The sequence below is a fragment of the Haemaphysalis longicornis genome, unplaced genomic scaffold (genome assembly GCF_048455015.1).
Source record: "Haemaphysalis longicornis isolate Haplotype H1 unplaced genomic scaffold, Haemaphysalis longicornis Haplotype H1 scaffold_3, whole genome shotgun sequence".
NCBI lineage: Eukaryota > Metazoa > Arthropoda > Arachnida > Ixodida > Ixodidae > Haemaphysalis > Haemaphysalis longicornis.
The window spans coordinates 27,329,133-27,350,878 of NW_027526335.1; the positions used below are offsets into that span (position 1 = coordinate 27,329,133).

At 48.1% G+C, this 21,746-nt stretch overlaps 1 protein-coding gene and 1 long non-coding RNA gene across 2 annotated transcripts in view; one reads left to right on the forward strand and one right to left on the reverse strand.

Annotated features, from left to right (window-relative positions):
* The window catches only part of LOC144174182 (uncharacterized), a 251,175-nt gene extending 234,829 nt beyond the window's left edge, over positions 1-16,346 (reverse strand). Inside the window, exon 1 of the long non-coding RNA XR_013323439.1 lies at positions 15,966-16,346. This is a non-coding gene — a long non-coding RNA (uncharacterized LOC144174182). The remainder of the gene's footprint in view (positions 1-15,965) is intronic.
* Positions 1-21,746, forward strand: part of Cda4 (chitin deacetylase Cda4) — an 87,162-nt gene that overhangs the window by 24,082 nt on the left and 41,334 nt on the right. The gene's annotated exons all lie outside the window — the stretch shown is intronic.

Here is a 21,746-nt window from a genome sequence, read left to right on the forward strand (position 1 = left end):
TCGCTTTCGCTTTACTCTTTGACAAGTGAGCTACCTTCGACCCTCCTTTTTATTTAAAACCGCTTCGCGGTTCGTGCGAACGTGAAGTGAACCCGCTGCGGCCGCTCTTGTGGAAGGAGGGGAGAAGGAGAAATTCCCACTGTTGCTTTCGCTTCACCACTCTTGACTCCGAGGAACCTGGAACCGCTTCGTGAAGGGCCGTGCGTGCAGAAAGGAGCCACCGTATTGCGCCCTCGTTCGATCGGCTACTTCGCCCCACCAATTTCCATAATATCATAAAAAAAGTGAGATGAAACGGAAACAAAATTTAAGGGCATAGAATTTTAGAAAGGCGCCATTCTTTTTGTCGTGTATATCTTACATGGGCGATGCATTTTTGACCTTCGATTCACTGTGTAACAATCGAGGCTATATCTTCAGCAGGTATTCGCTTAGTTGCTAATAATCGTGTTTATGGCATGGTAAGGTTTTCTGGGATGCTGGCAGTGATTAAGTATCGCTCAAATTTACTCATTTTAACGCAATCCATGTGTGCAGTTGGAACTTTAATTTCGATTGTTGTTTTTTTCTGATCGGCCGTTTATCTTACATACCTCGATTAGCTGGCCCTGGTGTATCTAATCATAATTTGTCCTTAGTGTCATACACGCATTAATATTTGCTTAGAACCCATCACCATGTTGTATTGTGTCATATTTCTGCATTGTGTCACGCTCATAGTTGATGAAACTGGTGATCGCGGACCAAAGGTTTATTTAAAAAGGTAAAGAGGCGTTTCGGCTTCCATACGGAAGCCTTGTTCACTGAGCCTCACCGAAGCGTCTTTTTTTTTTTTGCCTTTTAAATAAACCTTTGGTCGGCGATCACCAGTTTCATCAACTACGAATCTTTTACCCGACCATCGAAGCTTAGATTTCACCGTGTCACACAGTTCCGCATGACGCGTACCGCGCGATCGACAGCGTATTACCCGCCATGTTCTTCCGCCATCTCCAATCATTCAGCCCTGGGGACAAATCCTATCGTGTACCGAAAATCTTACGACGAGATTGATGTCTCACATGGTATCGCGTGATTGGCTGCGCGCGCTAAAATATCATGGATAACGGCGCGCAGATCCAATCACGTCAGACCACATGAGAATTCAACCGCGCCGGTAGCTTTCTCATGAAAGCGCGAATCGAGATAAACAACAGGTCCACTGCTGAAGCCTTGCGCAGTTGTGTTATATGTATACCTTTCACGCGACTGTATATTTTTAGTGATTAAAAGCCCATCACGCTTAGTGACGGCGAGTGTTTGCAGTTCCGGGAATGCAAACATTCGTTGTGGCTCAAATTATTTTTTTTCTCTCCTGCTAGCGGTTTTCTTTAATTTTTAAATCACGAGTGCTCACATCCCTGCAGAAATATGAGCTGTGTTGCAGCAGCGTAGCTTGCACTTCTTTTGTCGAAAGTTGAACGAATGGCGTGCGAAATACGAAAAGCGGAGGAAAACTGCGGCATGCACAATGTAATGTTGAAATACCGTAGTTGTGTAACGACACTCGGTGCCCATTTAATCAACGCTCCTTTTTGTTTTTTGCGCAGTGAAAGGTTATACACGTGTCTCGCACATACGCTGCAATAAAAACAAAAAATGCAATTCGTCATTCCTGTGCAGCAGAACTAGGAATGGGCTCAGGCTCACAAAACCACCAAAAGCTCCGTTTTTGTAACTGGTAGATTAAAATGGTGTCGTGGGCCTGAAAGAACGCCAACACGTGTTGGAACAGAGAAGAAGAAACGTACTCTTTAAAGAGGATTAAGACATTCAGTTGCGCTTTTTTCCCTTCCCCCTTCCTTCTTATATAGACCTGCTGTTTTCCGGCTCATCACAGTTTGTTTGCCTTTTTTCAGAAGTTATTAATAGTGAGTTATTCAGAGTAACGAGAATTATTTTCGCGTAGATTATTTTCGCGTGTATGGGTAGTATCTTTTGGCACCGAATTACACAAAAACTATCCAAATCTCTGCAAACTGTTTGTACAGAGTTCATACCCAAGTTGACCTCTTGCACTGTGCTGAATATCACTTTCCTGCGATGATTTCGCTGGGTTGTTCGGTGGTCATAATTCTGAGCGGCAAGGTTGGGGGTGTCCACACGGAAGCGGCGCCACAGAAACTTCGCCGTGATCGCACCACTCCTTATTATTTATTTATTCAAGAACAATAGTACAGCACAATGCAGCGGCTCATGGGCGAAAGGCGACACATGCGATCGCCTGACTGGGCCCAAATGGACGCTGCACACGACACACAGCAACATCATTGCAGTTCAAACTATACAAATAATACAAGTAAAAAAAAAAACAGTTCTGATAACACAATAAAGGGTTATTATTCAATCCGCAGGACATGGTAACAAACAACATCAAAAAGTCAACTGTGGTATTTCTAATACATGACTTGAAAAAAACGGGAAAAAAATAAAAAAGGAAAGAAGAAAGACAGCGCAAAAAGGGCCTAAAAACGACAGACAACCGAAACAGCACAAATAAAGGATTCATATACTTATACATACATAACTTGTGAAAAAAAAAAAAACATGACAGGCATAGATAGTGTTTGTAATGTCGCACTCCCGGTCGTGCTAACGTGAACTCCCATCAGTTAACACTGCTCAAATCCGCTATTCTCTCAATATTCCTGTTCCTTCCCTCCGTCTTGGCTCGAATCTCAGACGGCGTATCTCCGGGAGCGCGGGTATGGTGTGGGCGCTTTAAAAATTCACCGGGGCGGTCCGTCTTGGAGGAAGTAAGCGCGCGCAGGCTCGTCCTCGCCTGCTGCAACGTTTCACAGCGCGCGACGGCGAACGAAGGACGTTGGCCGCTGTCCACATTCCGGGGCTCCTCGACCCTCGTCGTCATCGGTCGAATGAGAGACGTCCACGCGGCGTCGGCAGAGAGCACGACACCTCGCTTAGCGTCGTAACGGCGCTGGGCGGAGGAGAGGAGAGAGCAGCGGAAAAAAGGCGCGCGAATTGCGTGCCAAGGCCCGTCGCCGCCGCGATCGTCTCCTCTGATTGTGGCTGGGATGCGAGCGCCGAAGATGATGACCGAGCCCTCTCTTTCCCTCCAGGTAGAACACGCGAGCAGTTGGCACGCTGCAATGCCCTGGGAAGCACGAAGCTGCCGTTTTGCAACGAGGCGCAACAGCGCTGCGGACGTTTTGACGAAACGCGAGACGCAGTGGAAGCTGTTCTTTGCTCACGTTTAGTTAAAATGACCCTGTAACACCTTTTTCAACTTTCTTCAGAATCGGAAATGATTTCAGGACGTGGTCGACAAGCGCATCTAGTGTTTAGATTTGGGGGCCACAGAGTATTCCAGCCAAATGTTACTGTTCTGCGCCCATTAAATAACTTGAAACTTACTGAAAAGATTTCTCTCTCTCTCTCTCTCTCTCTCTCTCTCTCTCTCTCTCTCTCTCTCTCTCTCTCTCTCTCTCTCTCTCTCTTAGCCGGGGCGTTGTTGGCGCGCTTGAGTGACGTTACCCGAGCTACATCGCGGCTATTACCCACATTCCAACACACCCAATTTTCCCTGTTAATCATTTTCAATATTTCTTGGTTACCTTTAGCTTAACAAACTTATTTCGTGGCTTGTATAGAGCTGGGCGAGTTACCAAAGACTAGAGAGAGAGAGAGACAAAAGACTTTATTCACAGGATCCTGCGTGCGGGTAGTTTCCGGCCGCGCAGGGCTCGGACTACCCTTCTAGTGCTCTAGTCTAATAGAGTCCTAAGAACACTGGGCCTAGATCTCGAGGGTTACGTCTGGCCTAGCATCAGATACTTGGGTCCCTTCGGCCCGGTTTGACGGGCCGTTGGTTCCCGTTCTCTTCTGCCTGGCCAGCGCCTCCTCAAGCCGCTGGATCGCCCATTTTTGGGATTGGCAGTCCATAGAGCGAATCCATCGCTCCATCTGTCCGGGTAGGGTCTGCTCGGGGACGAGGTCGGTATCTTCGTCTTCGCTCGTTGCGCCTCTACCACTGACGTGTTCTTCACCGGCAGTTCCGCTGGACGCGTCACTGCTCGGTTGCACTGCACCATCACACCGCACAATATGTCCGAGTGTCGCGAGTTCTTGTTCACAAACACTGCACATAGGGCTTGCGAACATCTCCGGGCAGATGTGGCGCGCCAACGCCGGGGTTAACATGCACTTCACCTGTAAGTGTCTGAGTAACACTGATTCCGCACGAGAGAGATCTCTATGCGGCGCTGGGTAGACTCTTCTGCCCTCCCTGAATCTTCTGAGAACGTCGCCATAGTCGGTCAGGGGTTCGGGTGCGTGTTCGTCGTTGTCTTCCGTACGAGGAGCCACGCTGCCATCCCGGCATCTGATGAGTTCACGGGCGGCTGCGTCTGCTTCTTCGTTGCGGTTGACCGCATTTGGTAGGTCCCCCACGTGGGCGGGGAACCATTTCACGGTGATGGTCGGTCCGGTAGGGGAGCCGTCCGAGGTTCGCGAGGCTCTGGCGAGCCCCACGATCCGTTCAGCCCCCCTCCAGATCGTGCTTCTGGCGTAGTTCTTGATCGCTGTTTTGGAGTCACTCAGGATCGTCTTGATGCCGGGAACTCCCATCGCCAGACCTATCGCCGCTTCCTCTGCTTGGCCCGGGGTCTTGGCTCGTACTGTGCCCGCGTTGATCAGCTCACCCGTTGACGCCCGGATGACTGCCGCCGCGAACACTTCTTTCCTCGTTGGGTGTTTGGCCACGTCCACGAACGCAGCATTCTCGTCGCTCTGGAACTGTCTTGCTAGGGCCGCCGCCCTTGCCTTGCGCCGCTCCGGATCCCGTTCTGGGTCGACATTCTTTGGCAGCGGGAACACGATGATGCCTCTCGCCGCCTCGTCCCTTGTGGGTACTTGGTCCTCCAGCTCACCGTTCTCAGCCTCCCCGTTTCCGGGTAAGCTGAGCCCGGTCCGAGTCAGGATGCTTTTGCCCGTCCTTGTGCCGTTTAGGCGGGCTAGTTGCGCTGTTCGTTGAGCTTCGCCTATCTCCGAGAGAGGGTTGTGCACTCCCAGAGCCAGCAAAGCCGACGTTCTCATGCCTGGTAACAGGCCCAGCGCACTTCTGTATGCTTTCCTGATGGCGGCGTCGATCTTTCCCTCCTCCGTCTTGGTCCAACGGTGGAAGGCTCCCGCGTATGCTGCTTGGCTGACTACGAAGGCTTGCAACAGACGCAGGAGCCCTCTCTCGTTCATGCCTTGATACCTCGTCGACCAAAGACTAGGCAGTTCTTTCAAACTGAACGAGGTTGTATTTTGTCTTCCTAGCCCCTTTAAGCGACGCGTGCTTGATGAGTCACACGACGCGGGTCTGACAAAAAGTAATCTAGAAGTCAATGCAGACGCCAACGCCCGTCTTTTCTCTCAATGGTCCGTTTACCACTTTCGTATCAAACGTGTCCTCTTACTCATAACCACCGCTGCTATATAGAAACACAAGGGATGAATAGGCTATGTTCTTCTTCCCTGAAAAGTTCAGTTACAGCTAAAGTATAAACAATTAGTACATTTGTGAATTCTGAGGAAACACAGGATCGTTGGAATTTGCTGCTTAACGTATCGAAACCTTAACGAACGCCGATCTCCCCGCCTGACTAGCGGATATTAATTGGCCATTATACTAACGAGGACGGATTCAGATCCATGGATTAATTTAAATCACGTGGGTCTCTCATCGTTCGCCGATAGCTCGTACACGTGAACATTTTCAGTATCAGTGCTTCGCTAACCGTCGCCCCAATTAGGAAGGCGCGTGCACGAAAACTCTCCGTCGCGTTGCGTTTACGATAGTCATCAAAAATTGTGCAGCAATATGTAATCCAGTCAAAGATTGACGTAAAAACTCGGGTTGCATCGTCTCGCCCAAGTTTAAAAAAAACAAGCACGAGTTTAATAAATCACAATAGCTGACGGGGATACAATTTCAGTCATTCCAAACAATGCCGCAGGAAGGTCCTGCTTTTGCAGCGTTAAGTAAAGACCCCGCACATATCGATCTAAATTATTCCAGCCACCAATGGAAAGAAATGTCTTGCTTTCGTGCTCATTATAAGCATGTCGACACATTCAAAGCGAGTGGAGAAATTTTCCTAAAGATCCATAAAACGAACGTAACAGTATAATCAAAAGCCGTAAAAAAGAGCATCAAATGTCTTGACTAGGAAAGATGTCTACAGGGGAAGAATTACCTACAGAAACAAAATATATTACTCGTATGGTTCAGTGCCTGCAGCTGCTTGCATTGATAAGTTCTCGAATAGAACCATGGACGACGTTCAATGCCCTACGGTGCGGAATGTCCAAAATGAATGAATGAATGAATGAATGAATGAATGAATGAATGAATGAATGAATGAATGAATGAATGAATGAATGAATGAACAGCTATATCGTATTTTATGTTACGCAGTTGATTATTTGTTTTAAAAAATGGCTGCAGTTGAAAGAGCTGGCTGTTTTGTTGGTGGTGCGAAAGTTTACACAGCGAAGCACGAGCTTAAGATAGGAGGTACACAAGTGCGAAGTGTTGCGTTCCGCGCCATCCGTCTGGTTTCTGTTTTTTGCGCTGAAAACTTCTTTCGACGAGTGATGCCCCCTGCATTTCTCTTTTCCCCCACCCCGAATAACTTTTTTTTTTTTCTTGCAAACTTCAGTTTTGCGTAACAATGCGCTGGAGCCATTACACCTGGGTTATGCAGCATGCCCTAGCAAATGGCTACAAGTTACTGTGCCATGCCCTGAAATCTCGAACACACGGGCACATTTGTGTTTCGCCTACAACGAAAACGCAACGTCGACAACAAAAGCGAACCCCTCTAACTCGCATGAAACTGGTCGCAGGTATCCATGTCCAGGCTGCGGACAGTAAATGTGCGTACGTGCGTCAATTGCACGGTTACGTAACGTCCTTACGCAGAAAAGACAGTGTTTGAATGACATGTCTTGCTGCCAAATTATATATCGGGTACCTCACGCTGACCATTTCGGTGGCCGCAAAAATAATAGCCACAGTTGCTTACTTGCTAAACTTGATATTTCGTCGATATCGGGCCCATCGAGCGAAGCATACCGTTCGGAGCTACAGTTAGTTTCTGAGTTGCCGTAAGCAGGGCGAATTTTTAAATTCGTGTTATTGGAAGGATATCAGAGAGCGAAAATTGGTCGTGGTGAGCATGTACTGAACTAACACCCAAAAGATGGTCGCACTCAACAGATGGCACGCATTGCCTCTGCCTATCTGTTTTAGGGGCGAAACACCTTAAGGCGGAGGCTTGTCCGGCGTCCGGCGTCCGGCGTCCGTGCTCACGGCACAGCACCGTGTAAATCGAAACATGTGTGAACAAAATGTTCACAAAAGGTTAACAAGAACAAAATAAAAGGTTCACACACACAGAGAGAGAGAGAGAGAGAGAGAGAGAGAGAGAGAGAGAGAGAGAGAGAGAGCGTGTGCTCCTGGAGAGCCGGGCTGCGCATGCGCGAGGAGTATTGGATTGGATTGGATTGGATTTAATTGGATTTGGATTGGATTAAACTGAATTGGATTGGATTGCATTGGATTGAAAATCGTTTTAGCAGCAGTAAGCACTCGCACGGGTGATTTACGATAAGAACGATCCCCAGTGCTTCGCCCACTCGTCATGATTCACTTCGTGGAGATGCGTGAATTTTTTTTTTTTAACTTCCTGTCACTTGTGGAGGGTAGCTAAGAAAGAGGATACACCGTTTTCACACACATACGTTTAGAGCGCAGTAATTACATTGTTATGCATCAATTACCGTGCCGAGGCATTGCAATGTCAAAAACGTCACGACTGAAGGAAGTCGTTCACTACCTCGTCACACTGCGAGGTGGATACGCCACAGCAACTAAAAAATTCACGAGAAGCTGAACTCGCGAGTCTAAAAAAAGTGAGACGTCATTGAAAGGAAGAGAAGGAAAAGCACTTGCAGCTAGTGATAACTTCCGCTTAAGGTTCCGCACTGGTGGTTTCTGATAAATGGCGTAACGATTGAGCGCCAGCCCTTTCCTCTATCCAGTCATCCGCCTTTTTTGTGGTTAAGTTTCCGAGAGCTGCGTGCGTGCAGCGGGTGTTCGTTTTAAGCGCGAACCACAACCGCTGCCGCGCAAAGTTTTTCGGGCTTCGAATATTGCCTTTTGAAAGAAGGCGGACGTCGCTTTTGCCGTTTTGTACGTGTCTTTGTTTTTTGAACCAATTACACCGGATAATGGAGAATGCCTGTTAAATGCGGCTAAGGCTTGGCTTCTCTTCCTTATATAAAAGGAGAAAATTAGAGGGGAGAAGAGAGGGTTGTATTTATAACTCAGCACAAAATACGCACACAGAGTAGAATGTCATACCTTGTGTCAGCGTTTTTGTAGCCAAAACAGTTTCGGGAAATCTGACAAGAACACACGCAGACTATACACAAACGCGAAAAACAAGTTTATGTGGGCCAGATTTTCTGCACTAACCATATTTTCAACTTACATACATATTTTCAACTATTTGGTAGCTACGGAAAGTCGTGGATCCAGAATTGTTTTCGACGCAGAAGATAACACCTGCGCCATTTTTAGAGCACTTTGTGCGTTCTTATTGACCCAGTTCCTTTTTAAGCCGCCTGAAGTGTTTACGCGAGAAACGGGCGTGTGCAAGTCTTTGCAACTACTTCAAGACGCGCTTCCGACGAGGGAGGATAAAAAAAGTACCGGAAGAAAGCCGAGATACCTTAATAGTGGTCATTTGAGAGTAAGTGCTCACTGAAGCACTGTACCCTGAGTATAGGGAACACGTGGAATAGGCTGCGTTCGTGCATGCTGATGCAAATTTTGGTCAACGTTTACCGACCTTCGACAATCGTTACCGCGTTTCCTGGGGTAATTGTGCATCGTTATCCAGGCGTGCCGTCCAGTGTCTGCCCGTAACACGCAATGAACATAACGAAAAAGAAGCAGCTTTATGGGTAATGCAAAAATGCACGCCAGCGGGAAAGAAATTTAAAGAACGACGACTATAGTCCTGCGCACGACGGTGGTTCAATTCGCATTAACAAAAGCGGCCTCCTCGTCAGCTAAATGTTTTGTACGCGTTTGACATCCTTTAGCAACTTAAAAGCTTTTGCAAACTTTTACCCTTCCTAGGGAAATTCGACTACGCAACCTTTAAGCATCACGCGGGCTTCATAAGAAATTTTACTCGGCATAATGCACAGCGATGGTTCACCCTTCTTTTCAAGTTAGTGAGGAAAATATTGCGTTTTCGGTTACGGCGTTTCCTCCCTGTTCGATCTTTCCCGTTCCGCTGGAGCGCACCACAGATTTGGGAAAGCCAAACTACCCCTCCATCCTTAGCATGTACTGACGCAAATCAATCAACAGACCAACAGAACGAAACAAACCAGCGAAGGAAAACCTCAATGAAGCCGTACAGCTACAAAGGAAAGCTGTACAGCTTCCTCAGAAACGTCGCAGTTGAAGAAATATTCGTCCTGGTGCAGGATCCTATAGACCAGGACGAATTTTTCTATAACTGATCCTGGACCAGGACGAATTTTCTATAACTGATCCTGGACCAGGACGAATTTTTCTATAACTGATCCTGGACCAGGACGAATTTTTCTATAACTGATCCTGGACCAGGACGAATTTTTCTATAACTGATCCTGGACCAGGACGAATTTTTCTATAACTGATCCTGGACCAGGACGAATTTTTCTTCAACTGACCCTCGACCAGAAAGAATTTTCCTTCAACTGATCCTGGACCAGTACGCAGTTGAAGAAAAATTCGTCCTAATCCAGGATCCTGGACCAGGACGAATTTTCCTTCAACTGATCTTGGACCAGAACGTATTTTTCTTCAACTGGGAAGTTTCTGAGTAAGCTGTACAGCTTTCCTTTGTAGCCGTACGGCTACCTTGAGGTGGATGTCAAACTCTTTCTTCGCAGAAACGTACTCCAACTTGGGGATTTGCCCTAAATCTGGTCGATTAAAGCAAATCAGCGAAACATGTTCCTACTTAACTATTCCTAGCGCCCAGTTCAATGGACTGACGCGGTATCTCCACGGATTGGTCAGTGGGGCTGGATATATTTTTGTTGTTGTTACTGGCCAGCGCATATACTATAGGTGTGTCGTAGTGAAAAGCCACGTCTTATACACAGACACTGTCTTGTTTAGCGTTTCTTTGACGACGCAAGCGGTTTTCTCATGCGTTTAGAACGGAATAATGCCGCTATTATATCAAAGCCGAAAAACCCCGCAGGCACGGCGACGGAACACGACTGGCACTAAGCCACAAATGTGGCAATTAGGCTCCCACGTGTACGATTGGTAAAAATGGTGCGAAGAGTTCTTGCGGCCATGCAGCCGCAGAAGTACACTTAAAGGTGTTTGAAAAACAAAGGGTCAGTCTAATACTTATGTGCAAGTACATCAAACTCCATCCCAAGTGCAGGATGTTGCTCTTTCTTTTTACTGAAAATGCCATTTTTTGCCTTACCACATAAAGCTCCCACCAACTCTGACATCAAGCAAACACTGCCGCAGAATTATAATGACCAGGTCACCTTGGAAATGGTAATCAAAAGAGAAGCACCGACATTTGATAGATCTCTCAGCAGCAGGAAAAAAATCCCTCCCAGGCCATCTTCACTAACCATGGGGAGGAGCGAAGCATGCAGTGTATGAGTGTATTCTTGGCGCCTTGGCGTTTTTGCCAACGGAAATAAAACTGTTGGGGGGTAAAGGTATACAGCTTTGCTGTAAAAGTGTCACGTCTTTGAAGCACGAAGCGCTCTAGCGCGAGCCGTAAACAAGTGTTTCGTTGTTTTTTTTAGCATGCGCTACGAAGCACTCCAGCGCGAGGCGTAAACGAGTGCCCGGTGTTTTCTTAGCACGCGTTACGTTCTAGCGCGAGGCGTAAACGACTGTCCCGGTGTTTTAGTACCGTGACTACACAAGACGACGGTTACGACGACGATATTATACGCCAAAAGCCCGAGCCCATAATAAATTCGTGTCACAGGAAGAGTTTCGTTCAACACAATACTTCGGTGCAATGCTGGTGTGCCGCGCTTGCATGAAAGCCGTGTTCTCCCACATCAGCCCATCTTAGTGGCCGTAAATAAATAAGCTTCAATGCAGAAGTGGGGCGTGCTGAAATAAAGAACGGGTAATAAATGTCCCGTAAGATGACGTCGCGCATTGTCTCGTAAGCCGTACAGCCTTCGCTTCTTACAATAGCTTTCAGTTCATGGCCTACCCCATCCCTTGGACATCTCGCCCGCCCGGCGCGACGTCTGGATAAAACGCGACCGAAGGTGCCCTCTCCGTATCTGCATTCGACGTCGCCGAAGAAGGAAACGGCAGCTAAGCGAGAGGGAGACGTAGTCCGAATGCGTCGCGTACGCCGCTTCTCCGCAGGTCGGGCCCGGGGTGTACGGCCGGAGGTGGGTTAATTGAATCGTGCAAAGCCGGTCCGGCCGTGAGATTCAATCAGCGCCGCGTCAATCAATTGGCGGTACAAAGGACGCGCCGCCAACGTCCGCCGGAAGCCGATAACGCGATGGGTCTGGTCGGGATTAACCGCTGCTTCCGGGACCTGCGCCCTAACTAGCGACCCGTGCTCGTCAGCTTCGTTTCGAAAATGCCCAGCGGGGCTTCCTAAATACGGCTGCTTGTCCCTCTTCCTTGTTTTCTTTTTATTCGCAAATCGGAGCACACTTTTTTTTGTGACCACTCTGCAGCTCCGGAAACGAAGAAAGAAGGTGGTCTAGTCCATGTAGAGCCGCCAAACGTATGGCTTCTTTGAGAGGATCAACGCAGGAAGCGTTTTCGCAGAAATTCAAGAGTCTAGCCCCGCATTCAAGCCATGAACGCGAGATTTGCTTAAAGCGACCAGAAAGAAAAAAAGCAAGCTAGTGGTTGTGACTCTTCCGTTCCAATTCGCACAATTACCGATATTCTGATCCAGTTCAAAATTATTTCTGCCGTTGAAGTCCTACGCAGCTTAACACTCAAGTATCTTGGGGACCGGGGTATACCCTCGATCCACCGACACTATGAACGCAGCGCTTCCGAGTAACCTTCGACTATTAGTTCGAGTAATCTTCTGCCGAATTATGCTGATGCGTTTGGTATAAAGATCTTTGACGCATATTAACAGGGCCCACATTTGTATTTTTATTTATTTATTTACAAGTACCTTACAGGCCCACTGTGTAGGGCATTGAGTAAGGGGGGCAGAAAAAGAAAAAGTACACGTTTGTCTCGAATATACAGGAGTAATGCGTCAAAATTACTAACAACAAGGAAACAGTGCAGCAAAAATAAAATGCATAAACCAGCATATCGCTTCAAAAAGAAAGTAGAATGCACAAAGAAATAGTGTAGTAAAATAGAATACATAAGTCAGCATATCGCGACAAAAAGTAGAATGCAGTTTACAAATGATACAGGATGCGCAATGAAAATGGCTAAAACTTTGAGAAAAGGTAAGGAAGTCAAGAAGATAGGTACCGTAACTTTTGAGCGAAAGCATGTTGACAATATAAGATAAGAATTCACCCATTCTACTTTCGCATTCGCGCTTTCGCCCATTCTACTTTCGCACCCATTCACCCATTCTTCTAAGAATTCACCCATTCTTCTCACCCATTCTACTTTGTGTTCTTTTGTACATTGTATTCTTTTTCTGTTTGTAACGTAGTGTAAGGTAGAAACTCGTTGGATTTCGAAGGTCACAGGCTTGGCCTTGCGCACGTCAGCGAACTTGGGTTAAACGCGCTGGTGAACTCCTACTTATTATTAACAGCACGTGACGACATCGGCGGTGCGCGCAACAAAGTTCCTATACCATTATTCCGGTCATCTGCTCGCCTCTTGTTCGCGGCATCAGCGTGAGCAGAAGCCAACGTATGCTACGCTGAGCACTGCGGGGTGAAACGTTCCTGTCGTTCCCTCCAACGCCATCTTACATGGCTGTAGCCGTCGATGCATATCAACAAAGCGAACGCTTTAAGTTTCTGAAATATGTTTCGGGCATGCACAGCCAAATTGGAGACGACTGGTAGGCACAGTTTTTTTTTAACTCCATGTAATTGATGTGTTTATCCTGAATACATTTCACTGTATATAGCGAAAGTAAAACAAGGACAAAAAAAAAGTGCACACAGGACGCTCCCTAGACTTCAAATGAAAATTCTGCTTTGCACACGTGAAGCGTGGAATGGTAACAACAAAAAAACAATTTTCCTGTCACAGATACGCACAGCAAAATACACTCCTGCCCTCTTCTGCCATCAGGGTAAAAGTGGTGGAAACTCGGTTTCGCCAAAGTCTTCCTTACGCGTACTGGTCAATTAAATGTTTGAACGGGTGCATCTGCCTCCCGAAAATTGGCTGGGAAACCCAGCAGCGTGCACAATTCATTTCCTCTCGGGGCGTACATGTCCTGCTAGTGGGCGTATGATAAGGGGCTTGTGAACAGTATAAAATAATAAACGAACTCATTAACGGGTCAACGGGGTGCAAGTAAAACTAATACACGTAAAGTGTCGGCGTCGACGAATAGCACGCGAATTCAAGAACAAAGTTCCCGCTCTACAGGGTGTGCACGAAATAATCTGGTCAATTCCAGGAACTCTGCCCCGGGACGTGCATTGAAGGGGGCGATGACAAGCAGAAACCGCATGCAGTACGGCGGTGATTCTCAATAATCGTAGGTGGGAGAGGATAAAATTAGCAACGTAAATGCGAGTTGCATGCTGTTTGTAAAAAAACAGCACCAGCTCGAAGCCCTTGAAGGAGCACTGAAGTGAATTGTCGAAGTCTCATCTGTGCTTGCATTCACGTAATATTTTATTTGAGTAGTTAGCAAAAGCCTACAGCCTTAGTGTGCCTGCAATGTGCGCCAGAAGGGAAACTACCACGCGCTGTTCGCGTCCCTTAACGCCAACTACAGCAGTGACGGCACCATAGTCATCATCATCATCATCATAACCATAATCGACAACAATAACCTATGTCCACTGCAGGACGAAAGCCTGTCCCATTGGCCTCCTTGCTTTTCCGCCCTGCGCTGACCGAGCCCATTGTTTGCCTCCGAAATTTCTTATTTCGTCCCTCCATCGAGTTATTGGCCTTCCCCTTCTTCTAGACCTGCCTCTTAGTATTAACTCTGTTACCGTGGTGTTCCTCTGGTTGTCATTTCTTCTCACTGCATGACCAGCCATTTCTTTTTCTTAATTTGAACCACGATATCTTCCACTCGGCCTTGATCTCCGATCCAGGAAACTCGTTTCCTGTCCCTTAGCATTGCTCCTATCAACCTTTGTTCCGTATTCCGTTGAGCCGACCTAAGTTTTCTTTCCAGTCGTTCAGTATTAAAGGCGCCAAGTGGCAGAAAAGAAACTACCGTGCGTTTTTCGCGAGTGACGTCCCACAGTGACGTCACACTGGTTTGCACTGTGTTTAAATGCTATCACAGCCTTCATAATACATAATTTCACCGTCGTAGTGGTGACCGGTGAGTGGCGACTTTTGCTGGTTCACGCGCAGATTGTACAGTTCAAACATTTAAATCCCCTAAATTTATCCTTTAACCCGTGGCAGCTTGTCGTCATAGCTGATGTCAGCCAATCAATCAACGTTAAGCACGCACACACGCAAAAAAAAAAAAAAACAGGCCGAAGACGTGGTAGACGCGCAATGGGTCTTTCCGTCTCTTCCACGTCCTTTTCGTCTGTTTTTGCGCTACACCTTCTACCCTGCCATGTACCCAGACAGATGCCCATCCTGCGGAGGACGCCCTAACCTGTATCACGCTACATTCAAATGCCCCAAACCCCCAACACAATTGCGTATACCCAGCCCTTCCCCCTCTTTAACGTCATTTGATATATGGCGCACCAACTATCTCGAGCTCACGCTTTATTAAGTCCGTAAATCGGCGCGGAGGATTGTGGGAGAGAAACGCCACTTACGAAAAAACTTTCCTCGTTTAAAAAATGCGGGTAATTCGAAGCAAAAAAAATCAGAGCATTGCCTCCGAATTTTATACATGAATCTGGTGCTGTAATCAGACAATGTTTACAATTCACTTTGAAGTCCATTTAAGTATGTAAACCAGATTTTGCGCTAGTTTTTCTAAGATCCCTTTCAAAGTAGGGCTACATCACTTGCGATTTGAGACATTGTACGCAGCGCGCTAAAAAGAAAAGAGCGGCACAGCACTTGCCCTGCGCCCTCTATCAATTTTTTTGCCCCGCCTTGTAGTAAAGTACCCTTCGTACATTGCCCTCTTAAGCTGTTGGCGATAAAGCCTGTGGAATAAATCACCGTGGAACTAAAAACAATTTATCGCTTATTTTACTTTTTTTTCGTCGTCTTTTTTCGCTCTATTTGATCTTGTTGCGCTAGTCAGTCATCACGAAGCGAACAACCATACGATTTTCCAGACACTTGTAGCATCTACGACGTATTCAAACAAACACGACAGTTGTACATGTATTAGCACACGAGCCGTGCGACGTGACCGCTCACAGAAAACAAAAGAAAAAAAACAGATCACGCTCCAACAAGAAGCTTTTTTGAGCAATGTCTCGCACGCAAGGCTGAGGGGAGCGCACTGGAGAGTAAGCTAAGTAAGCTGGCTCTGCCAAGACAGCGCGAGAGAGACGTCAAGGCTGCGAGCGCCGGTTCCGAGCGCAGTCCGTAACTCGCTTTTCAGAGACAACTCCACGGCGCTGTGGGCGTACTTAGCGGTCTCGGGATGGCTCGCCAGACAGCGACAGGCCGCGCGCCGGAATGCGGCAGCGCGCGCGGACCGGCTTCGCCGACACAATGGCCAGGCAAGGACGCCACTGACTACAAGAGAACTATCGTCCTGGCTCGCTTCGCATTCCCATACCTTGCGCTCGGCTTCTCGGAAGCTGAAGGTGGAATCAGCTTCTTCTTCTTCCCCTCCACTTCGTCTTGGGTCGTGACGAATATCTGGGACGACTGCTTCCCTCGGCGATCGGCCCCGTGACGTGGACGGCTGAGCGCTTTTCTACGGCACGAGGAAGCTGTGTGCGCCACCGACTGGTGAAAGGGATGATCCAGTTCTTCCCATCAGTGGGAATTAGTCTCAGGAAACACGTTTTAGCAGCGCAGAGAAAGCGAGACAAAGTGAAGAGACCACACAGGACGAGCGCACGAGATATAGTCTCCTCCTCCTTTTCTGGGCTGTTTAAATCTTTCGCTGCTGTAGTAACCAACTCGCTTACGTTTCTGCGTTGTCAGGCAAGACTGATAGCTGGGTTATGCTTTGCTGCCTGTGAGGATTATCGGATATGCTCACGCGAACCGATTCGAATGCAATACAATGGTGTCGACGGAAAAACTGTTCTGAACGTGAGCCTTGTTTGGGACGTCTTGGAGTCACGGCCTTCGGCCACCGCGCATCGAAAAGCTTCGTAGTTAGTGCTCATTCTATTACTCCAGTCTTTTGACAGCGGTGCGGCCGAAAATTTGACGTCCACGTGAAATGGACCCTTAGGGCTGCGCATCGGGTGAATGTAATATTTTAACTCTGAAGAAACGTAACCCATCTTGAGAGCTTACCCTGGACCAACCGACAAAAATAAGCCTCCAAGCTTCACGTTCGGTGGTAGCTCTGCTCGAATTGAATAAAATTAAATGCTGAGTTGGATCCGGCTTCGAAGGCAGTTTTGTGCCCTATTAGATGAGGGGGAAGATGGCAGGTGAACTATAGCCTCCATTGGTACGACGAGGCAGGAATATACGGAAGGGAAAGTCAAGCTCGTTCCGCATAAAACTAAAATGAGCAAATAAAAATAAACTGCCGTAATTATTGCGACACTGCAATAAATCCGCTTGCGGGGCAAGAGAAGGCTAAAGAAGCACGTGCCTCTGCCCTGCCGGATGCAGTGCCAGAGGCCACTCAGAATTGAACAAGAGAGCAGTGAGTACGAGCTGACTTGATTACTAATAGAACAGACGGCCACGTCATGCTTTTACGCACTATTTATTTTCACAGATGCTTGAACAGGCAGTAGGCATTCAAAACGCCATTCCCATAAAACGGACACTCACCCAGTTACAGGTCGGTGACTCAAACTCCTCTGTATGAACACACGATCTTTACAAAAAAAAAGTAAAACACACAGTCCACGTCAGTAAAACGTCGAAGACGCAAACAAAAAAAAAATAAGAAAGTCACAAGCTCCCGACTAAATGGCTGCCCCAGATACCACAACAGACTGCTAGATCAAGCCGAACTCTCCACCAAGAAACTTATCTGCGTAAAAATAACTGCTGCCGTAAGCTAAGCATATTTATCGCCAGGGGATTTGCAACTGGCCTTGGTTTATGTGCCAAGAGCTGCTTGTCTTAAACACGCGTAAGAAAGACAGCGGTGTAGGCCAAGTAACTCCACTCGTGTCTCACGCTATGGGGTTGCGTTCAGAGGAGAAAAATTATTTCCACTTTGCTTCGAAATTCCCAGAAGAAGGAATAATCTTCGAAATGATACAAGGTGATCTCATAATGACGCTGAAACCGCTCCACGCGGGCACGTGAGCACCAGCGCTCGCAACAACGGCAACACCGCAGCGACGGAGGTGCTGGCGGTCCAGCACACGCCGACACACAAAAACACTTCGCCCTCAAGGAAGGAGCCGTTAAGCGTCCTTCACACAACCTCCACGACGCGACCAGTTAACTCTGTCCCGTCTCAACCTCGCAGGGCAAAGGTGCGAGAAGCATTCGGAAGAAATTGCCGGCAAGAACTCGCAAGGCCAACTCTTCAACGAGCTTGCCATCAGCATTCCAGGCTTCCTCGTTTTTTCTCTGCTGGCTGTTCCGAGGGACACTTGATGTGTTGGTTGCGAATGCGAGCTGCAGTCACAAAACTGCGCGCGCTCACGAACGGAGTGCGGACACCGTCGTGCTGACAGATCGTCAGCGACGCCGAGCGACCGGGAATGCGCCCGCACGTGTCTCGGAGACGGATGGAGGAATGCGGAATGCATCACCCGCCAACAACCTCGGACGACCCCGCGAGCTGTCGGCAGAAGAACGAGGGGGGAGAACTATTACGACGATGGTGCGTTAGCACTGTTCGCGCGCGAGGCGCTGTCGGGGAAGGAGAAACTGCGCTGCGCCTTCAATTTTTAGCGCATTGGCAGCTGCATCCCGATTTCACGCGTTTATGATCATTATTTCGGTGACTAGGCATTGGTTTAGAAACGTTCGCACCGTTCTTCCTCTGTTTTGAAGACAACAAATGTTTTACGGTATTTGGGGTGAGTTGTTTCTTTACTGTCGCCCTAGTAGCTTTCTTGTCTTTTTCTTTTGTCGTGTATCACTTGCGGGAAAGAAGCTTCCTGAGAATGGCTTGCAAGCTTTCGAAAACCCACTTCCCTATGATTTCTTTCAAAAATTGAACGGCTGTAAGCCAACAAAACTCGTAGGAAAAAAGTGATGGTGTTAAGGAGCACAGAAATTAATTTGTGGACCTTGCATTTCCGATTACAGTGTACAGATTAGCCCGAAGTAATCTTTTTTTTGGGTTATCTAGCGTAAATAAACGGAGTTAGTTTCTTTATAAAGCTGTGGAAGCTAAAATTCCGCGGCCGCATCACGAAACCACGATGGCGTTCCATCTCTGTGGTCGAGATGACGTCACATCATAGTTTTTCTCTGTAGTTTACTTATAGCTAAGCATTTTAAATATTGCTTAAATATTATTACTTAGGATAGTTCGCGCCCAGGAGGAATTTTCCAGGAGGAATTTTCGAGCGCAATTTTCTTACCGAACACAGAACATGGGTTACACGCTTCAACTTTTACAATGATAACGGTACACTCAAAGGTTTCAACTCCCCCCAATGACCTTTAAATCACAATGCCCGCCAGTCGTATTCCCACCAAGTTCACGTTTGCGGTGTTGCAGGCGTTCGCGATACAAAGCTTATGAAAGTATTACTGTTAAATACTGCGGTTAATCCTCCAAGGCACTCTACTCCACCGGGGCGTAACCCTCGTAGAAGTACTCCAAGTAGAGACGAAAAAGAAGCGGTGAAACAGGACGTTCGTAATAACCTACGTCTCTGAAAAATGCTGCTTCAGCCAAAGCGCGCCAGGTCAAAGCCGGGACATTGGTTACGGGTAAAAAGGAATGGCTTTCGGTACGCGTCGCTTTGCAATGCGCGGCGTCAGCGGGAGCTCGCCTGTCGTGTTCCGAGTAGGCGAACCGTGCCGGGCCGTAGTTCGCGGCACCTCCACGCGGGCGATCGCGCGGGCCGGGTTGACCCCAAAACCAAAGCGGCTAACTTTTTAAGCGACAGTGGTTGTTGTTGCTGCTGCTGGGGCCTCGATCGAACTCCTCGCAAGGCCGGACGGCACCGTTACGGGACCTTCCTCGATCAGCGGCCCTGACCCCTGCTCCGCGTGCCAGATGAATCGTCCCTTCTTCAAGCATCGCCACCCGCCGCTGAAACAGCCGAGCTGTGCGTCCCCCGCTTTTGGCGTGTGCCAGGCAGCCTGACACGCCAACCGGCGTTTTTGTAGTCACACGGTTCGCACTCACAACCCGGATGCGAGGCTGCCCTCCTACGCAGATTTATCTATTTGCTTGTCTCGCGTGTTTCTTCTCGCTACTAGAAAATAAAAAGGAGATCAGCTTGTACGAAAACACGTTGCTGGGCGAATGGGTAAGATGCTAAATTGAGCGTGTCAGATAACGCGAAGAAGACGACACACCAGAAATGAAGAAACGGGACAAATGCTGGTTCAGTTTGCTCTTTTGCTTAGCGGCTGTCTTTTTTGACTCGACTGCAAATGAGATCATTGATTGATTGTGGGGTTTAACGCGCCGACGCAACGCAGGCGATGAGGCGCGCCGTAGTGGAGGGCTCCGGATTAATTTTGACCACCTGGGGATCTTTATCGTGCGCCGAAATCTCGTACACACGGGCGTTTTTGCTTTTCGCCTCCATCAGAAAAGCGGCCGCCGCAAATGAGATCAGCTTTATTGTCTTATGTTTTGTGGAAGACATAAATAATAGGAGTTATCAGCTCTATACAGTATAGCCCACTTATAGCGAACCTGGTTTTAACGATATAGCGGTTATAACGAACAAATCTTCATTTCCCGTTACCATTGGTATACATAGATTTTCTGTCCAGATATAGCGAAAAGCGGATATAACGAAGTGATTTCGGTTTTCCGTTGTGTTCGTTATAAGCGGGCTCGCCTGTACTGTGCACATGGGAGTTGGTGCGGAGTGCAGTAACTTACAATATCGCTCTCACATTTAAGGTTTATACCAGCGGCACTGTGGGGCCGTATTCAGCGGGCTCCCAGCCCCATCCCGATCTTGCCGATAGAGTGGTGGAAGCGACACAATAATTAGCGCTTCCTGAGAATGGGTGGCATAAGCGAGTATAGAAACACGGCTTGCGCGACTGACAACCGAACCCACGAAATCATGTGTCGCGCGCCCCAACAACTAAACCATCTTAAAGGAGCACTGACACCAATTTTCGGCGTTAATATTATTGCACAGTTCGCTTCCTTCACTCAACATAATACCCTGGCTGAAATATGAGCGGCCTGCGACGCGAAGAACGTAGTTCAATTGGATCTCATTTATCGCGCCGACGGAGCAGCGCGCGGAGCGGCACTCAGCAAATGGACATCAGCGTGACGTCAATCCAAGAGCGGAAAAGAAGTGACGCGACAGCGCTCGTCAAAAACTCGTGACGTCCCTTCACGCGCGCGACCCCACGAGCGGCGAGCGGGCGCAGCAGCCTCTCATGCGGGCGCCGGTGACGTCCGCACAAAGCGGTGACGTCTGTCCGGGAGTCTGTCATATGCGCCGTTCGGGATGAAAGCGCGGGAATTTGAAACAAACGATTTTCAGGCCGTTCACTGTAATTAACTATCGCGCGCTGAAGTATTTGAAGGGCTGTTTCGGGTTCGCCAGACCATTAAGCATCGATAAAAACAATAAAAGTGGAACATGAAATTTTCGTGTCAGTGCTCCTTTAAAAGCTTGTCAGCCTCAGCCGGTACGCCACATCGGCAGATGCAAGGATCTGGGTAGAAATGCGGTGGAGAGAGACATTTTTACTAGGGCCAGACACACATTGCTTCTTAAGCTAATAAACAAAAAGCCAGCGCTGTTTTAGAAATGTTTTCCAGTGGGAAAGTTAGTTCTTGTGCCGGCCGTCGATCTTGCCATGGCGCCCACCATCTCAGCTCCGTACCTTTGTATACCTTGAGGAGTCGTTTCACCTCGCAGAGGCCGCCACATAATAGCGAGCGCGAGCAGAATGGCCGGGCGTTCCCGTGAGTCTAGAAGGAAGTGAATGTCCCTCGTCGTTAGGGAAGGAAGCACAGAGAAAAGGGGTGCACTTGCTCGACAGCCGTCTCGCTTCCTCGATCGTCTTCGCCCCGCTCTTTGTCAACACGCGAGCGAACGACGGTGTAAACGCCCGATTTGAAAGGAACTTCCCGCGCTAATAATTCACCGAGCGCAAACACGGCCCTGCTTCGCGTCGATCCACAAGGAGCGTGTCGGTGTGAGGAGCGACGCGAGCTACTCGGGTGCCAAATTAAACAGCGATCCGAATGATGCAGCGGCCGCAAGTCTGAGTCAAGAAAAATGACTGGCTTTCAAGT